The 14,430-nt window shown below is 31.4% G+C and overlaps 16 non-coding genes across 16 annotated transcripts; all 16 read left to right on the top strand.

Annotated features, from left to right (window-relative positions):
• Positions 1 to 291: 291 nt before the first annotated feature.
• On the top strand, positions 292 to 507 carry LOC148539552 (small nucleolar RNA U3). Its single transcript, XR_015870972.1, has one exon. It is a non-coding gene; the product is annotated as a small nucleolar RNA U3 (small nucleolar RNA).
• Positions 508 to 1,210: 703 nt separating this feature from the next.
• LOC148539551 (small nucleolar RNA U3) lies at positions 1,211 to 1,426 on the top strand. The gene has a single exon (XR_015870712.1). It is a non-coding gene; the product is annotated as a small nucleolar RNA U3 (small nucleolar RNA).
• Positions 1,427 to 2,129: 703 nt separating this feature from the next.
• On the top strand, positions 2,130 to 2,345 carry LOC148539550 (small nucleolar RNA U3). Its single transcript, XR_015870710.1, has one exon. It is a non-coding gene; the product is annotated as a small nucleolar RNA U3 (small nucleolar RNA).
• A 703-nt stretch (positions 2,346 to 3,048) lies between these two features.
• On the top strand, positions 3,049 to 3,264 carry LOC148539549 (small nucleolar RNA U3). Its single transcript, XR_015870912.1, has one exon. It is a non-coding gene; the product is annotated as a small nucleolar RNA U3 (small nucleolar RNA).
• A 703-nt stretch (positions 3,265 to 3,967) lies between these two features.
• Positions 3,968 to 4,183, top strand: LOC148539548 (small nucleolar RNA U3). The gene has a single exon (XR_015870881.1). It is a non-coding gene; the product is annotated as a small nucleolar RNA U3 (small nucleolar RNA).
• A 702-nt stretch (positions 4,184 to 4,885) lies between these two features.
• On the top strand, positions 4,886 to 5,101 carry LOC148539547 (small nucleolar RNA U3). The gene has a single exon (XR_015870801.1). It is a non-coding gene; the product is annotated as a small nucleolar RNA U3 (small nucleolar RNA).
• Positions 5,102 to 5,804: 703 nt separating this feature from the next.
• LOC148539546 (small nucleolar RNA U3) lies at positions 5,805 to 6,020 on the top strand. Its single transcript, XR_015870707.1, has one exon. It is a non-coding gene; the product is annotated as a small nucleolar RNA U3 (small nucleolar RNA).
• A 703-nt stretch (positions 6,021 to 6,723) lies between these two features.
• On the top strand, positions 6,724 to 6,939 carry LOC148539545 (small nucleolar RNA U3). The gene has a single exon (XR_015870875.1). It is a non-coding gene; the product is annotated as a small nucleolar RNA U3 (small nucleolar RNA).
• A 704-nt stretch (positions 6,940 to 7,643) lies between these two features.
• Positions 7,644 to 7,859, top strand: LOC148539544 (small nucleolar RNA U3). Its single transcript, XR_015870564.1, has one exon. It is a non-coding gene; the product is annotated as a small nucleolar RNA U3 (small nucleolar RNA).
• Positions 7,860 to 8,562: 703 nt separating this feature from the next.
• LOC148539543 (small nucleolar RNA U3) lies at positions 8,563 to 8,778 on the top strand. The gene has a single exon (XR_015870705.1). It is a non-coding gene; the product is annotated as a small nucleolar RNA U3 (small nucleolar RNA).
• A 703-nt stretch (positions 8,779 to 9,481) lies between these two features.
• Positions 9,482 to 9,697, top strand: LOC148539542 (small nucleolar RNA U3). The gene has a single exon (XR_015870704.1). It is a non-coding gene; the product is annotated as a small nucleolar RNA U3 (small nucleolar RNA).
• A 703-nt stretch (positions 9,698 to 10,400) lies between these two features.
• Positions 10,401 to 10,616, top strand: LOC148539541 (small nucleolar RNA U3). Its single transcript, XR_015870847.1, has one exon. It is a non-coding gene; the product is annotated as a small nucleolar RNA U3 (small nucleolar RNA).
• A 703-nt stretch (positions 10,617 to 11,319) lies between these two features.
• Positions 11,320 to 11,535, top strand: LOC148539540 (small nucleolar RNA U3). Its single transcript, XR_015870702.1, has one exon. It is a non-coding gene; the product is annotated as a small nucleolar RNA U3 (small nucleolar RNA).
• A 703-nt stretch (positions 11,536 to 12,238) lies between these two features.
• LOC148539539 (small nucleolar RNA U3) lies at positions 12,239 to 12,454 on the top strand. Its single transcript, XR_015870699.1, has one exon. It is a non-coding gene; the product is annotated as a small nucleolar RNA U3 (small nucleolar RNA).
• A 703-nt stretch (positions 12,455 to 13,157) lies between these two features.
• Positions 13,158 to 13,373, top strand: LOC148539538 (small nucleolar RNA U3). Its single transcript, XR_015870697.1, has one exon. It is a non-coding gene; the product is annotated as a small nucleolar RNA U3 (small nucleolar RNA).
• Positions 13,374 to 14,076: 703 nt separating this feature from the next.
• On the top strand, positions 14,077 to 14,292 carry LOC148539537 (small nucleolar RNA U3). The gene has a single exon (XR_015870695.1). It is a non-coding gene; the product is annotated as a small nucleolar RNA U3 (small nucleolar RNA).
• The last annotated feature ends 138 nt before the right edge of the window (positions 14,293 to 14,430 follow it).

Raw genomic sequence — 14,430 nt, 5'->3', positions numbered from 1 at the left:
GTGTTTCAATGCTAAATCTTCAATATATTCAATTGTATTTTTGGCCACAAAACATAATGCCTGTAAAAATATCAATCCTTTGACCAATACTGTTTTAAAAATCTCAGTTTGCAGAGAAACCCATTTCATATTTATATTCGACTCATGAGATTTGTCTAGAAGATCAGGTAATTGGAAAAGTACTATTGTTGACAAAATCTTTATCCAGTTCCATGAATGGGACAAAAAAGTCACCATTACTTAATAGAGTAATTCATGTGGTCCAGCTAAATCATCATCAAAAGAATTGTTAAGACTATACTTTCAGAGATCTTTTCTATAGGCAATGATGGGAGAAATGTGTTTGAAAGTGTCCAAACTCACCAACCACCATGATGAGTTTTAGGGCTTTCTTCTCAGCATGAAGGCAGTTGGCAACTCTGTTTCATACAGATGTTGTTTGCTTTTGATGACTGTGCCTCTTCTTCAACTAGAAGAAGTGGTGGAAGAGAGCTCATTCAGAGTGGTTGATTACTTTCTTTAATATCAATAATAGATTACTTGTTTGTTCTCTAAAACAGAGCTTTTGTCAAAATTAGGTGCACTTAAATGTACTTGGGAAATGCATGTGTTGATTTCCTTACATTGTGTTTTTAGAATGCTCTCCATTAAAGACCAAATATATGTCTAAAAATAATCTTTTATTTTTTTAAGAATTATATAGTTTTATGAGGGCTAAAGTGTTATAGAAATAAGGGTTTTAACATAGAATTATCTTATTGTAGTTTATTGTTTTACTGTGCATAGAGTGTTTTGCAAAGCTAAAATTCATGTTATTCAAGCTTTACATTTACAAGCCACTGCTTAATTTTTTTTGCAATCTTAGAAAGGATAGATTTAATTTACAATTAGATTTTAGATTTAAATAATAGTGCATCAAGTGTTTCAATGCTAAATCTTGAATATATTCAATTGTATTTTTGGCCACAAAACATAATGCCTGTAAAAATGTCAATCCTTTGACCAATACTGTTTTAAAAATCTCAGTTTGCAGAGAAACCCATGTCATATTTATATTCGACTCATGAGATTTGTCTAGAAGATCAGGTAATTGGAAAAGTACTATTGTTGACAAAATCTTTATCCAGTTCCATGAATGGGACAAAAAAGTCACCATTACTTAAAAGAGTAATTCATGTGGTCCAGCTAAATCATCATCAAAAGAATTGTTAAGACTATACTTTCAGGGATCATTTCTATAGGCAATGATGGGAGAAATGTGTTTGAAAGTGTCCAAACTCACCAACCACCATGATGAGTTTTAGGGCTTTCTTCTCAGCATGAAGGCAGTTGGCAACTCTGTTTCATACAGATGTTGTTTGCTTTTGATGACTGTGCCTCTTCTTCAACTAGAAGAAGTGGTGGAAGAGAGCTCATTCAGAGTGGTTGATTACTTTCTTTAATATCAATAATAGATTACTTGTTTGTTCTCTAAAACAGAGCTTTTGTCAAAATTAGGTGCAGTTAAATGTACTTGGGAAATGCATGTGTTGATTTCCTTACATTGTGTTTTTAGAATGCTCTCTATTAAAGACCAAATATATGTCTAAAAATAATCTTTTATTTTTTTAAGAATTATATAGTTTTATGAGGGCTAAAGTGTTATAGAAATAAGGGTTTTAACATAGAATTATCTTATTGTAGTTTATTGTTTTACTGTGCATAGAGTGTTTTGCAAAGCTAAAATTCATGTTATTCAAGCTTTACATTTACAAGCCACTGCTTAATTTTTTTTGCAATCTTAGAAAGGATAGATTTAATTTACAATTAGATTTTAGATTGAAATAATAGTGCATCAAGTGTTTCAATGCTAAATCTTCAATATATTCAATTGTATTTTTGGCCACAAAACATAATGCCTGTAAAAATGTCAATCCTTTGACCAATACTGTTTTAAAAATCTCAGTTTGCAGAGAAACCCATGTCATATTTATATTCGACTCATGAGATTTGTCTAGAAGATCAGGTAATTGGAAAAGTACTATTGTTGACAAAATCTTTATCCAGTTCCATGAATGGGACAAAAAAGTCACCATTACTTAATAGAGTAATTCATGTGGTCCAGCTAAATCATCATCAAAAGAATTGTTAAGACTATACTTTCAGGGATCATTTCTATAGGCAATGATGGGAGAAATGTGTTTGAAAGTGTCCAAACTCACCAACCACCATGATGAGTTTTAGGGCTTTCTTCTCAGCATGAAGGCAGTTGGCAACTCTGTTTCATACAGATGTTGTTTGCTTTTGATGACTGTGCCTCTTCTTCAACTAGAAGAAGTGGTGGAAGAGAGCTCATTCAGAGTGGTTGATTACTTTCTTTAATATCAATAATAGATTACTTGTTTGTTCTCTAAAACAGAGCTTTTGTCAAAATTAGGTGCACTTAAATGTACTTAGGAAATGCATGGGTTGATTTCCTTACATTGTGTTTTTAGAATGCTCTCCATTAAAGACCAAATATATGTCTAAAAATAATCTTTTATTTTTTGAAGAATTATATAGTTTTATGAGGGCTAAAGTGTTATAGAAATAAGGGTTTTAACATAGAATTATCTTATTGTAGTTTATTGTTTTACTGTGCATAGAGTGTTTTGCAAAGCTAAAATTCATGTTATTCAAGCTTTACATTTACAAGCCACTGCTTAATTTTTTTTGCAATCTTAGAAAGGATAGATTTAATTTACAATTAGATTTTAGATTGAAATAATAGTGCATCAAGTGTTTCAATGCTAAATCTTCAATATATTCAATTGTATTTTTGGCCACAAAACATAATGCCTGTAAAAATGTCAATCCTTTGACCAATACTGTTTTAAAAATCTCAGTTTGCAGAGAAACCCATGTCATATTTATATTCGACTCATGAGATTTGTCTAGAAGATCAGGTAATTGGAAAAGTACTATTGTTGACAAAATCTTTATCCAGTTCCATGAATGGGACAAAAAAGTCACCATTACTTAATAGAGTAATTCATGTGGTCCAGCTAAATCATCATCAAAAGAATTGTAAAGACTATACTTTCAGGGATCATTTCTATAGGCAATGATGGGAGAAATGTGTTTGAAAGTGTCCAAACTCACCAACCACCATGATGAGTTTTAGGGCTTTCTTCTCAGCATGAAGGCAGTTGGCAACTCTGTTTCATACAGATGTTGTTTGCTTTTGATGACTGTGCCTCTTCTTCAACTAGAAGAAGTGGTGGATGAGAGCTCATTCAGAGTGGTTGATTACTTTCTTTAATATCAATAATAGATTACTTGTTTGTTCTCTAAAACAGAGCTTTTGTCAAAATTAGGTGCAGTTAAATGTACTTGGGAAATGCATGGGTTGATTTCCTTACATTGTGTTTTTAGAATGCTCTCCATTAAAGACCAAATATATGTCTAAAAATAATCTTTTATTTTTTTAAGAATTATATAGTTTTATGAGGGCTAAAGTGTTATAGAAATAAGGGTTTTAACATAGAATTATCTTATTGTAGTTTATTGTTTTACTGTGCATAGAGTGTTTTGCAAAGCTAAAATTCATGTTATTCAAGCTTTACATTTACAAGCCACTGCTTAATTTTTTTTGCAATCTTAGAAAGGATAGATTTAATTTACAATTAGATTTTAGATTGAAATAATAGTGCATCAAGTGTTTCAATGCTAAATCTTCAATATATTCAATTGTATTTTTGGCCACAAAACATAATGCCTGTAAAAATGTCAATCCTTTGACCAATACTGTTTTAAAAATCTCAGTTTGCAGAGAAACCCATGTCATATTTATATTCAACTCATGAGATTTGTCTAGAAGATCAGGTAATTGGAAAAGTACTATTGTTGACAAAATCTTTATCCAGTTCCATGAATGGGACAAAAAAGTCACCATTACTTAAAAGAGTAATTCATGTGGTCCAGCTAAATCATCATCAAAAGAATTGTTAAGACTATACTTTCAGGGATCATTTCTATAGGCAATGATGGGAGAAATGTGTTTGAAAGTGTCCAAACTCACCAACCACCATGATGAGTTTTAGGGCTTTCTTCTCAGCATGAAGGCAGTTGGCAACTCTGTTTCATACAGATGTTGTTTGTTTTTGATGACTGTGCCTCTTTTTCAACTAGAAGAAGTGGTGGAAGAGAGCTCATTCAGAGTGGTTGATTACTTTCTTTAAAATCAATAATAGATTACTTGTTTGTTCTCTAAAACAGAGCTTTTGTCAAAATTAGGTGCACTTAAATGTACTTGGGAAATGCATGTGTTGATTTTCTTACATTGTGTTTTTAGAATGCTCTCCAGTAAAGAACAAATATCTGTCTAAAAATAATCTTTTATTTTTTGAATAATTATATAGGTTAATGAGGGCTAAAGTGTTATACAAATAAGGGTTTTAACATAGAATTATCTTATTGTAGTATATTGTTTTACTGTGCATAGAGTGTTTTGCAAAGCTAAAATTCATGTTATTCAAGCTTTACATTTACAAGCCACTGCTTAATTTTTTTTGCAATCTTAGAAAGGATAGATTTAATTTACAATTAGATTTTAGATTGAAATAATAGTGCATCAAGTGTTTCAATGCTAAATCTTCAATATATTCAATTGTATTTTTGGCCACAAAACATAATCCCTGTAAAAATGTCAATCCTTTGACCAATACTGTTTTAAAAATCTCAGTTTGCAGAGAAACCCATGTCATATTTATATTCGACTCATGAGATTTGTCTAGAAGATCAGGTAATTGGAAAAGTACTATTGTTGACAAAATCTTTATCCAGTTCCATGAATGGGACAAAAATTCACCATTACTTAAAAGAGTAATTCATGTGGTCCAGCTAAATCATCATCAAAAGAATTGTTAAGATTATACTTTCAGGGATCATTTCTATAGGCAATGATGGGAGAAATGTGTTTGAAAGTGTCCAAACTCACCAACCACCATGATGAGTTTTAGGGCTTTCTTCTCAGCATGAAGGCAGTTGGCAACTCTGTTTCATACAGATGTTGTTTGCTTTTGATGACTGTGCCTCTTCTTCAACTAGAAGAAGTGGTGGAAGAGAGCTCATTCAGAGTGGTTGATTACTTTCTTTAATATCAATAATAGATTACTTGTTTGTTCTCTAAAACAGAGCTTTTGTCAAAATTAGGTGCAGTTAAATGTACTTGGGAAATGCATGTGTTGATTTCCTTGCATTGTGTTTTTAGAATGCTCTCCATTAAAGACCAAATATATGTCTAAAAATAATCTTTTATTTTTTTAAGAATTATATAGTTTTATGAGGGCTAAAGTGTTATAGAAATAAGGGTTTTAACATAGAATTATCTTATTGTAGTTTATTGTTTTACTGTGCATAGAGTGTTTTGCAAAGCTAAAATTCATGTTATTCAAGCTTTACATTTACAAGCCACTGCTTAATTTTTTTTGCAATCTTAGAAAGGATAGATTTAATTTACAATAAGATTTTAGATTGAAATAATAGTGCATCAAGTGTTTCAATGCTAAATCTTCAATATATTCAATTGTATTTTTGGCCACAAAACATAATCCCTGTAAAAATGTCAATCCTTTGACCAATACTGTTTTAAAAATCTCAGTTTGCAGAGAAACCCATGTCATATTTATATTCGACTCATGAGATTTGTCTAGAAGATCAGGTAATTGGAAAAGTACTATTGTTGACAAAATCTTTATCCAGTTCCATGAATGGGACAAAAAAGTCACCATTACTTAAAAGAGTAAATCATGTGGTCCAGCTAAATCATCATCAAAAGAATTGTTAAGACTATACTTTCAGGGATCATTTCTATAGGCAATGATGGGAGAAATGTGTTTGAAAGTGTCCAAACTCACCAACCACCATGATGAGTTTTAGGGCTTTCTTCTCAGCATGAAGGCAGTTGGCAACTCTGTTTCATACAGATGTTGTTTGCTTTTGATGACTGTGCCTCTTCTTCAACTAGAAGAAGTGGTGGAAGAGAGCTCATTCAGAGTGGTTGATTACTTTCTTTAAAATCAATAATAGATTACTTGTTTGTTCTCTAAAACAGAGCTTTTGTCAAAATTAGGTGCACTTAAATGTACTTGGGAAATGCATGTGTTGATTTTCTTACATTGTGTTTTTAGAATGCTCTCCAGTAAAGAACAAATATCTGTCTAAAAATAATCTTTTATTTTTTGAAGAATTGTATAGGTTAATGAGGGCTAAAGTGTTATACAAATAAGGGTTTTAACATAGAATTATCTTATTGTAGTATATTGTTTTACTGTGCATAGAGTGTTTTGCAAAGCTAAAATTCATGTTATTCAAGCTTTACATTTACAAGCCACTGCTTAATTTTTTTTGCAATCTTAGAAAGGATAGATTTAATTTACAATTAGATTTTAGATTGAAATAATAGTGCATCAAGTGTTTCAATGCTAAATCTTCAATATATTCAATTGTATTTTTGGCCACAAAACATAATCCCTGTAAAAATGTCAATCCTTTGACCAATACTGTTTTAAAAATCTCAGTTTGCAGAGAAACCCATGTCATATTTATATTCAACTCATGAGATTTGTCTAGAAGATCAGGTAATTGGAAAAGTACTATTGTTGACAAAATCTTTATCCAGTTCCATGAATGGGACAAAAAAGTCACCATTACTTAAAAGAGTAATTCATGTGGTCCAGCTAAATCATCATCAAAAGAATTGTTAAGACTATACTTTCAGGGATCATTTCTATAGGCAATGATGGGAGAAATGTGTTTGAAAGTGTCCAAACTCACCAACCACCATGATGAGTTTTAGGGCTTTCTTCTCAGCATGAAGGCAGTTGGCAACTCTGTTTCATACAGATGTTGTTTGCTTTTGATGACTGTGCCTCTTCTTCAACTAGAAGAAATGGTGGAAGAGAGCTCATTCAGAGTGGTTGATTACTTTCTTTAATATCAATAATAGATTACTTGTTTGTTCTCTAAAACAGAGCTTTTGTCAAAATTAGGTGCACTTAAATGTACTTGGGAAATGCATGTGTTGATTTCCTTACTTTGTGTTTTTAGAATGCTCTCCATTAAAGACCAAATATATGTCTAAAAATAATCTTTTATTTTTTTTAAGAATTATATAGTTTTATGAGGGCTAAAGTGTTATAGAAATAAGGGTTTTAACATAGAATTATCTTATTGTAGTTTATTGTTTTACTGTGCATAGAGTGTTTTGCAAAGCTAAAATTCATGTTATTCAAGCTTTACATTTACAAGCCACTGCTTAATTTTTTTTGCAATCTTAGAAAGGATAGATTTAATTTACAATTAGATTTTAGATTGAAATAATAGTGCATCAAGTGTTTCAATGCTAAATCTTCAATATATTCAATTGTATTTTTGGCCACAAAACATAATGCCTGTAAAAATGTCAATCCTTTGACCAATACTGTTTTAAAAATCTCAGTTTGCAGAGAAACCCATGTCATATTTATATTCGACTCATGAGATTTGTCTAGAAGATCAGGTAATTGGAAAAGTACTATTGTTGACAAAATCTTTATCCAGTTCCATGAATGGGACAAAAAAGTCACCATTACTTAAAAGAGTAATTCATGTGGACCAGCTAAATCATCATCAAAAGAATTGTTAAGACTATACTTTCAGGAATCATTTCTATAGGCAATGATGGGAGAAATGTGTTTGAAAGTGTCCAAACTCACCAACCACCATGATGAGTTTTAGGGCTTTCTTCTCAGCATGAAGGCAGTTGGCAACTCTGTTTCATACAGATGTTGTTTGCTTTTGATGACTGTGCCTCTTCTTCAACTAGAAGAAGTGGTGGAAGAGAGCTCATTCAGAGTGGTTGATTACTTTCTTTAATATCAATAATAGATTACTTGTTTGTTCTCTAAAACAGAGCTTTTGTCAAAATTAGGTGCAGTTAAATGTACTTGGGAAATGCATGTGTTGATTTCCTTACATTGTGTTTTTAGAATGCTCTCTATTAAAGACCAAATATATGTCTAAAAATAATCTTTTATTTTTTTAAGAATTATATAGTTTTATGAGGGCTAAAGTGTTATAGAAATAAGGGTTTTAACATAGAATTATCTTATTGTAGTTTATTGTTTTACTGTGCATAGAGTGTTTTGCAAAGCTAAAATTCATGTTATTCAAGCTTTACATTTACAAGCCACTGCTTAATTTTTTTTGCAATCTTAGAAAGGATAGATTTAATTTACAATTAGATTTTAGATTGAAATAATAGTGCATCAAGTGTTTCAATGCTAAATCTTCAATATATTCAATTGTATTTTTGGCCACAAAACATAATGCCTGTAAAAATGTCAATCCTTTGACCAATACTGTTTTAAAAATCTCAGTTTGCAGAGAAACCCATGTCATATTTATATTCGACTCATGAGATTTGTCTAGAAGATCAGGTAATTGGAAAAGTACTATTGTTGACAAAATCTTTATCCAGTTCCATGAATGGGACAAAAAAGTCACCATTACTTAATAGAGTAATTCATGTGGTCCAGCTAAATCATCATCAAAAGAATTGTTAAGACTATACTTTCAGGGATCATTTCTATAGGCAATGATGGGAGAAATGTGTTTGAAAGTGTCCAAACTCACCAACCACCATGATGAGTTTTAGGGCTTTCTTCTCAGCATGAAGGCAGTTGGCAACTCTGTTTCATACAGATGTTGTTTGCTTTTGATGACTGTGCCTCTTCTTCAACTAGAAGAAGTGGTGGAAGAGAGCTCATTCAGAGTGGTTGATTACTTTCTTTAATATCAATAATAGGTTACTTGTTTGTTCTCTAAAACAGAGCTTTTGTCAAAATTAGGTGCAGATAAATGTACTTGGGAAATGCATGGGTTGATTTCCTTACATTGTGTTTTTAGAATGCTCTCCATTAAAGACCAAATATATGTCTAAAAATAATCTTTTATTTTTTTAAGAATTATATAGTTTTATGAGGGCTAAAGTGTTATAGAAATAAGGGTTTTAACATAGAATTATCTTATTGTAGTTTATTGTTTTACTGTGCATAGAGTGTTTTGCAATGCTAAAATTCATGTTATTCAAGCTTTACATTTACAAGCCACTGCTTAATTTTTTTTGCAATCTTAGAAAGGATAGATTTAATCTACAATTAGATTTTAGATTGAAATAATAGTGCATCAAGTGTTTCAATGCTAAATCTTCAATATATTCAATTGTATTTTTGGCCACAAAACATAATGCCTGTAAAAATGTCAATCCTTTGACCAATACTGTTTTAAAAATCTCAGTTTGCAGAGAAACCCATGTCATATTTATATTCGACTCATGAGATTTGTCTAGAAGATCAGGTAATTGGAAAAGTACTATTGTTGACAAAGTCTTTATCCAGTTCCATGAATGGGACAAAAAAGTCACCATTACTTAAAAGAGTAATTCATGTGGTCCAGCTAAATCATCATCAAAAGAATTGTTAAGACTATACTTTCAGGGATCATTTCTATAGGCAATGATGGGAGAAATGTGTTTGAAAGTGTCCAAACTCACCAACCACCATGATGAGTTTTAGGGCTTTCTTCTCAGCATGAAGGCAGTTGGCAACTCTGTTTCATACAGATGTTGTTTGCTTTTGATGACTGTGCCTCTTCTTCAACTAGAAGAAGTGGTGGAAGAGAGCTCATTCAGAGTGGTTGATTACTTTCTTTAATATCAATAATAGATTACTTGTTTGTTCTCTAAAACAGAGCTTTTGTCAAAATTAGGTGCACTTAAATGTACTTGGGAAATGCATGGGTTGATTTCCTTACATTGTGTTTTTAGAATGCTCTCCATTAAAGACCAAATATATGTCTAAAAATAATCTTTTATTTTTTTAAGAATTATATAGTTTTATGAGGGCTAAAGTGTTATAGAAATAAGGGTTTTAACATAGAATTATCTTATTGTAGTTTATTGTTTTACTGTGCATAGAGTGTTTTGCAAAGCTAAAATTCATGTTATTCAAGCTTTACATTTACAAGCCACTGCTTAATTTTTTTTGCAATCTTAGAAAGGATAGATTTCATTTACAATTAGATTTTAGATTGAAATAATAGTGCATCAAGTGTTTCAATGCTAAATCTTCAATATATTCAATTGTATTTTTGGCCACAAAACATAATGCCTGTAAAAATGTCAATCCTTTGACCAATACTGTTTTAAAAATCTCAGTTTGCAGAGAAACCCATGTCATATTTATATTCAACTCATGAGATTTGTCTAGAAGATCAGGTAATTGGAAAAGTACTATTGTTGACAAAATCTTTATCCAGTTCCATGAATGGGACAAAAAAGTCACCATTACTTAAAAGAGTAATTCATGTGGTCCAGCTAAATCATCATCAAAAGAATTGTTAAGACTATACTTTCAGGGATCATTTCTATAGGCAATGATGGGAGAAATATGTTTGAAAGTGTCCAAACTCACCAACCACCATGATGAGTTTTAGGGCTTTCTTCTCAGCATGAAGGCAGTTGGCAACTCTGTTTCATACAGATGTTGTTTGTTTTTGATGACTGTGCCTCTTCTTCAACTAGAAGAAGTGGTGGAAGAGAGCTCATTCAGAGTGGTTGATTACTTTCTTTAAAATCAATAATAGATTACTTGTTTGTTCTCTAAAACAGAGCTTTTGTCAAAATTAGGTGCACTTAAATGTACTTGGGAAATGCATGTGTTGATTTTCTTACATTGTGTTTTTAGAATGCTCTCCAGTAAAGAACAAATATCTGTCTAAAAATAATCTTTTATTTTTTGAAGAATTATATAGGTTAATGAGGGCTAAAGTGTTATACAAATAAGGGTTTTAACATAGAATTATCTTATTGTAGTATATTGTTTTACTGTGCATAGAGTGTTTTGCAAAGCTAAAATTCATGTTATTCAAGCTTTACATTTACAAGCCACTGCTTAATTTTTTTTGCAATCTTAGAAAGGATAGATTTAATTTACAATTAGATTTTAGATTGAAATAATAGTGCATCAAGTGTTTCAATGCTAAATCTTCAATATATTCAATTGTATTTTTGGCCACAAAACATAATCCCTGTAAAAATGTCAATCCTTTGACCAATACTGTTTTAAAAATCTCAGTTTGCAGAGAAACCCATGTCATATTTATATTCGACTCATGAGATTTGTCTAGAAGATCAGGTAATTGGAAAAGTACTATTGTTGACAAAATCTTTATCCAGTTCCATGAATGGGACAAAAAAGTCACCATTACTTAAAAGAGTAATTCATGTGGTCCAGCTAAATCATCATCAAAAGAATTGTTAAGACTATACTTTCAGGGATCATTTCTATAGGCAATGATGGGAGAAATGTGTTTGAAAGTGTCCAAACTCACCAACCACCATGATGAGTTTTAGGGCTTTCTTCTCAGCATGAAGGCAGTTGGCAACTCTGTTTCATACAGATGTTGTTTGCTTTTGATGACTGTGCCTCTTCTTCAACTAGAAGAAGTGGTGGAAGAGAGCTCATTCAGAGTGGTTGATTACTTTCTTTAAAATCAATAATAGATTACTTGTTTGTTCTCTAAAACAGAGCTTTTGTCAAAATTAGGTGCACTTAAATGTACTTGGGAAATGCATGTGTTGATTTTCTTACATTGTGTTTTTAGAATGCTCTCCAGTAAAGAACAAATATCTGTCTAAAAATAATCTTTTATTTTTTGAAGAATTATATAGGTTAATGAGGGCTAAAGTGTTATACAAATAAGGGTTTTAACATAGAATTATCTTATTGTAGTATATTGTTTTACTGTGCATAGAGTGTTTTGCAAAGCTAAAATTCATGTTATTCAAGCTTTACATTTACAAGCCACTGCTTCATTTTTTTTGCAATCTTAGAAAGGATAGATTTAATTTACAATTAGATTTTAGATTGAAATAATAGTGCATCAAGTGTTTCAATGCTAAATCTTCAATATATTCAATTGTATTTTTGGCCACAAAACATAATCCCTGTAAAAATGTCAATCCTTTGACCAATACTGTTTTAAAAATCTCAGTTTGCAGAGAAACCCATGTCATATTTATATTCGACTCATGAGATTTGTCTAGAAGATCAGGTAATTGGAAAAGTACTATTGTTGACAAAATCTTTATCCAGTTCCATGAATGGGACAAAAAAGTCACCATTACTTAAAAGAGTAATTCATGTGGTCCAGCTAAATCATCATCAAAAGAATTGTTAAGACTATACTTTCAGGGATCATTTCTATAGGCAATGATGGGAGAAATGTGTTTGAAAGTGTCCAAACTCACCAACCACCATGATGAGTTTTAGGGCTTTCTTCTCAGCATGAAGGCAGTTGGCAACTCTGTTTCATACAGATGTTGTTTGCTTTTGATGACTGTGCCTCTTCTTCAACTAGAAGAAGTGGTGGAAGAGAGCTCATTCAGAGTGGTTGATTACTTTCTTTAAAATCAATAATAGATTACTTGTTTGTTCTCTAAAACAGAGCTTTTGTCAAAATTAGGTGCACTTAAATGTACTTGGGAAATGCATGTGTTGATTTTCTTACATTGTGTTTTTAGAATGCTCTCCAGTAAAGAACAAATATCTGTCTAAAAATAATCTTTTATTTTTTGAAGAATTATATAGGTTAATGAGGGCTAAAGTGTTATACAAATAAGGGTTTTAACATAGAATTATCTTATTGTAGTATATTGTTTTACTGTGCATAGAGTGTTTTGCAAAGCTAAAATTCATGTTATTCAAGCTTTACATTTACAAGCCACTGCTTAATTTTTTTTGCAATCTTAGAAAGGATAGATTTAATTTACAATTAGATTTTAGATTGAAATAATAGTGCATCAAGTGTTTCAATGCTAAATCTTCAATATATTCAATTGTATTTTTGGCCACAAAACATAATCCCTGTAAAAATGTCAATCCTTTGACCAATACTGTTTTAAAAATCTCAGTTTGCAGAGAAACCCATGTCATATTTATATTCGACTCATGAGATTTGTCTAGAAGATCAGGTAATTGGAAAAGTACTATTGTTGACAAAATCTTTATCCAGTTCCATGAATGGGACAAAAAAGTCACCATTACTTAAAAGAGTAATTCATGTGGTCCAGCTAAATCATCATCAAAAGAATTGTTAAGACTATACTTTCAGGGATCATTTCTATAGGCAATGATGGGAGAAATGTGTTTGAAAGTGTCCAAACTCACCAACCACCATGATGAGTTTTAGGGCTTTCTTCTCAGCATGAAGGCAGTTGGCAACTCTGTTTCATACAGATGTTGTTTGCTTTTGATGACTGTGCCTCTTCTTCAACTAGAAGAAGTGGTGGAAGAGAGCTCATTCAGAGTGGTTGATTACTTTCTTTAAAATCAATAATAGATTACTTGTTTGTTCTCTAAAACAGAGCTTTTGTCAAAATTAGGTGCACTTAAATGTACTTGGGAAATGCATGTGTTGATTTTCTTACATTGTGTTTTTAGAATGCTCTCCAGTAAAGAACAAATATCTGTCTAAAAATAATCTTTTATTTTTTGAAGAATTATATAGGTTAATGAGGGCTAAAGTGTTATACAAATAAGGGTTTTAACATAGAATTATCTTATTGTAGTATATTGTTTTACTGTGCATAGAGTGTTTTGCAAAGCTAAAATTCATGTTATTCAAGCTTTACATTTACAAGCCACTGCTTCATTTTTTTTGCAATCTTAGAAAGGATAGATTTAATTTACAATTAGATTTTAGATTGAAATAATAGTGCATCAAGTGTTTCAATGCTAAATCTTCAATATATTCAATTGTATTTTTGGCCACAAAACATAATCCCTGTAAAAATGTCAATCCTTTGACCAATACTGTTTTAAAAATCTCAGTTTGCAGAGAAACCCATGTCATATTTATATTCGACTCATGAGATTTGTCTAGAAGATCAGGTAATTGGAAAAGTACTATTGTTGACAAAATCTTTATCCAGTTCCATGAATGGGACAAAAAAGTCACCATTACTTAAAAGAGTAATTCATGTGGTCCAGCTAAATCATCATCAAAAGAATTGTTAAGACTATACTTTCAGGGATCATTTCTATAGGCAATGATGGGAGAAATGTGTTTGAAAGTGTCCAAACTCACCAACCACCATGATGAGTTTTAGGGCTTTCTTCTCAGCATGAAGGCAGTTGGCAACTCTGTTTCATACAGATGTTGTTTGCTTTTGATGACTGTGCCTCTTCTTCAACTAGAAGAAGTGGTGGAAGAGAGCTCATTCAGAGTGGTTGATTACTTTCTTTAAAATCAATAATAGATTACTTGTTTGTTCTCTAAAACAGAGCTTTTGTCAAAATTAGGTGCACTTAAATGTACTTGGGAAATGCATGTGTTGATTTTCTTACATTGTGTTTTTAGAATGCTCTC

This window comes from Taudactylus pleione, unplaced genomic scaffold (genome assembly GCF_031769625.1).
Source record: "Taudactylus pleione unplaced genomic scaffold, aTauple2 ptg000026l, whole genome shotgun sequence".
NCBI lineage: Eukaryota > Metazoa > Chordata > Amphibia > Anura > Myobatrachidae > Taudactylus > Taudactylus pleione.
This window is presented reverse-complemented; position numbering and strand designations above follow the sequence as displayed.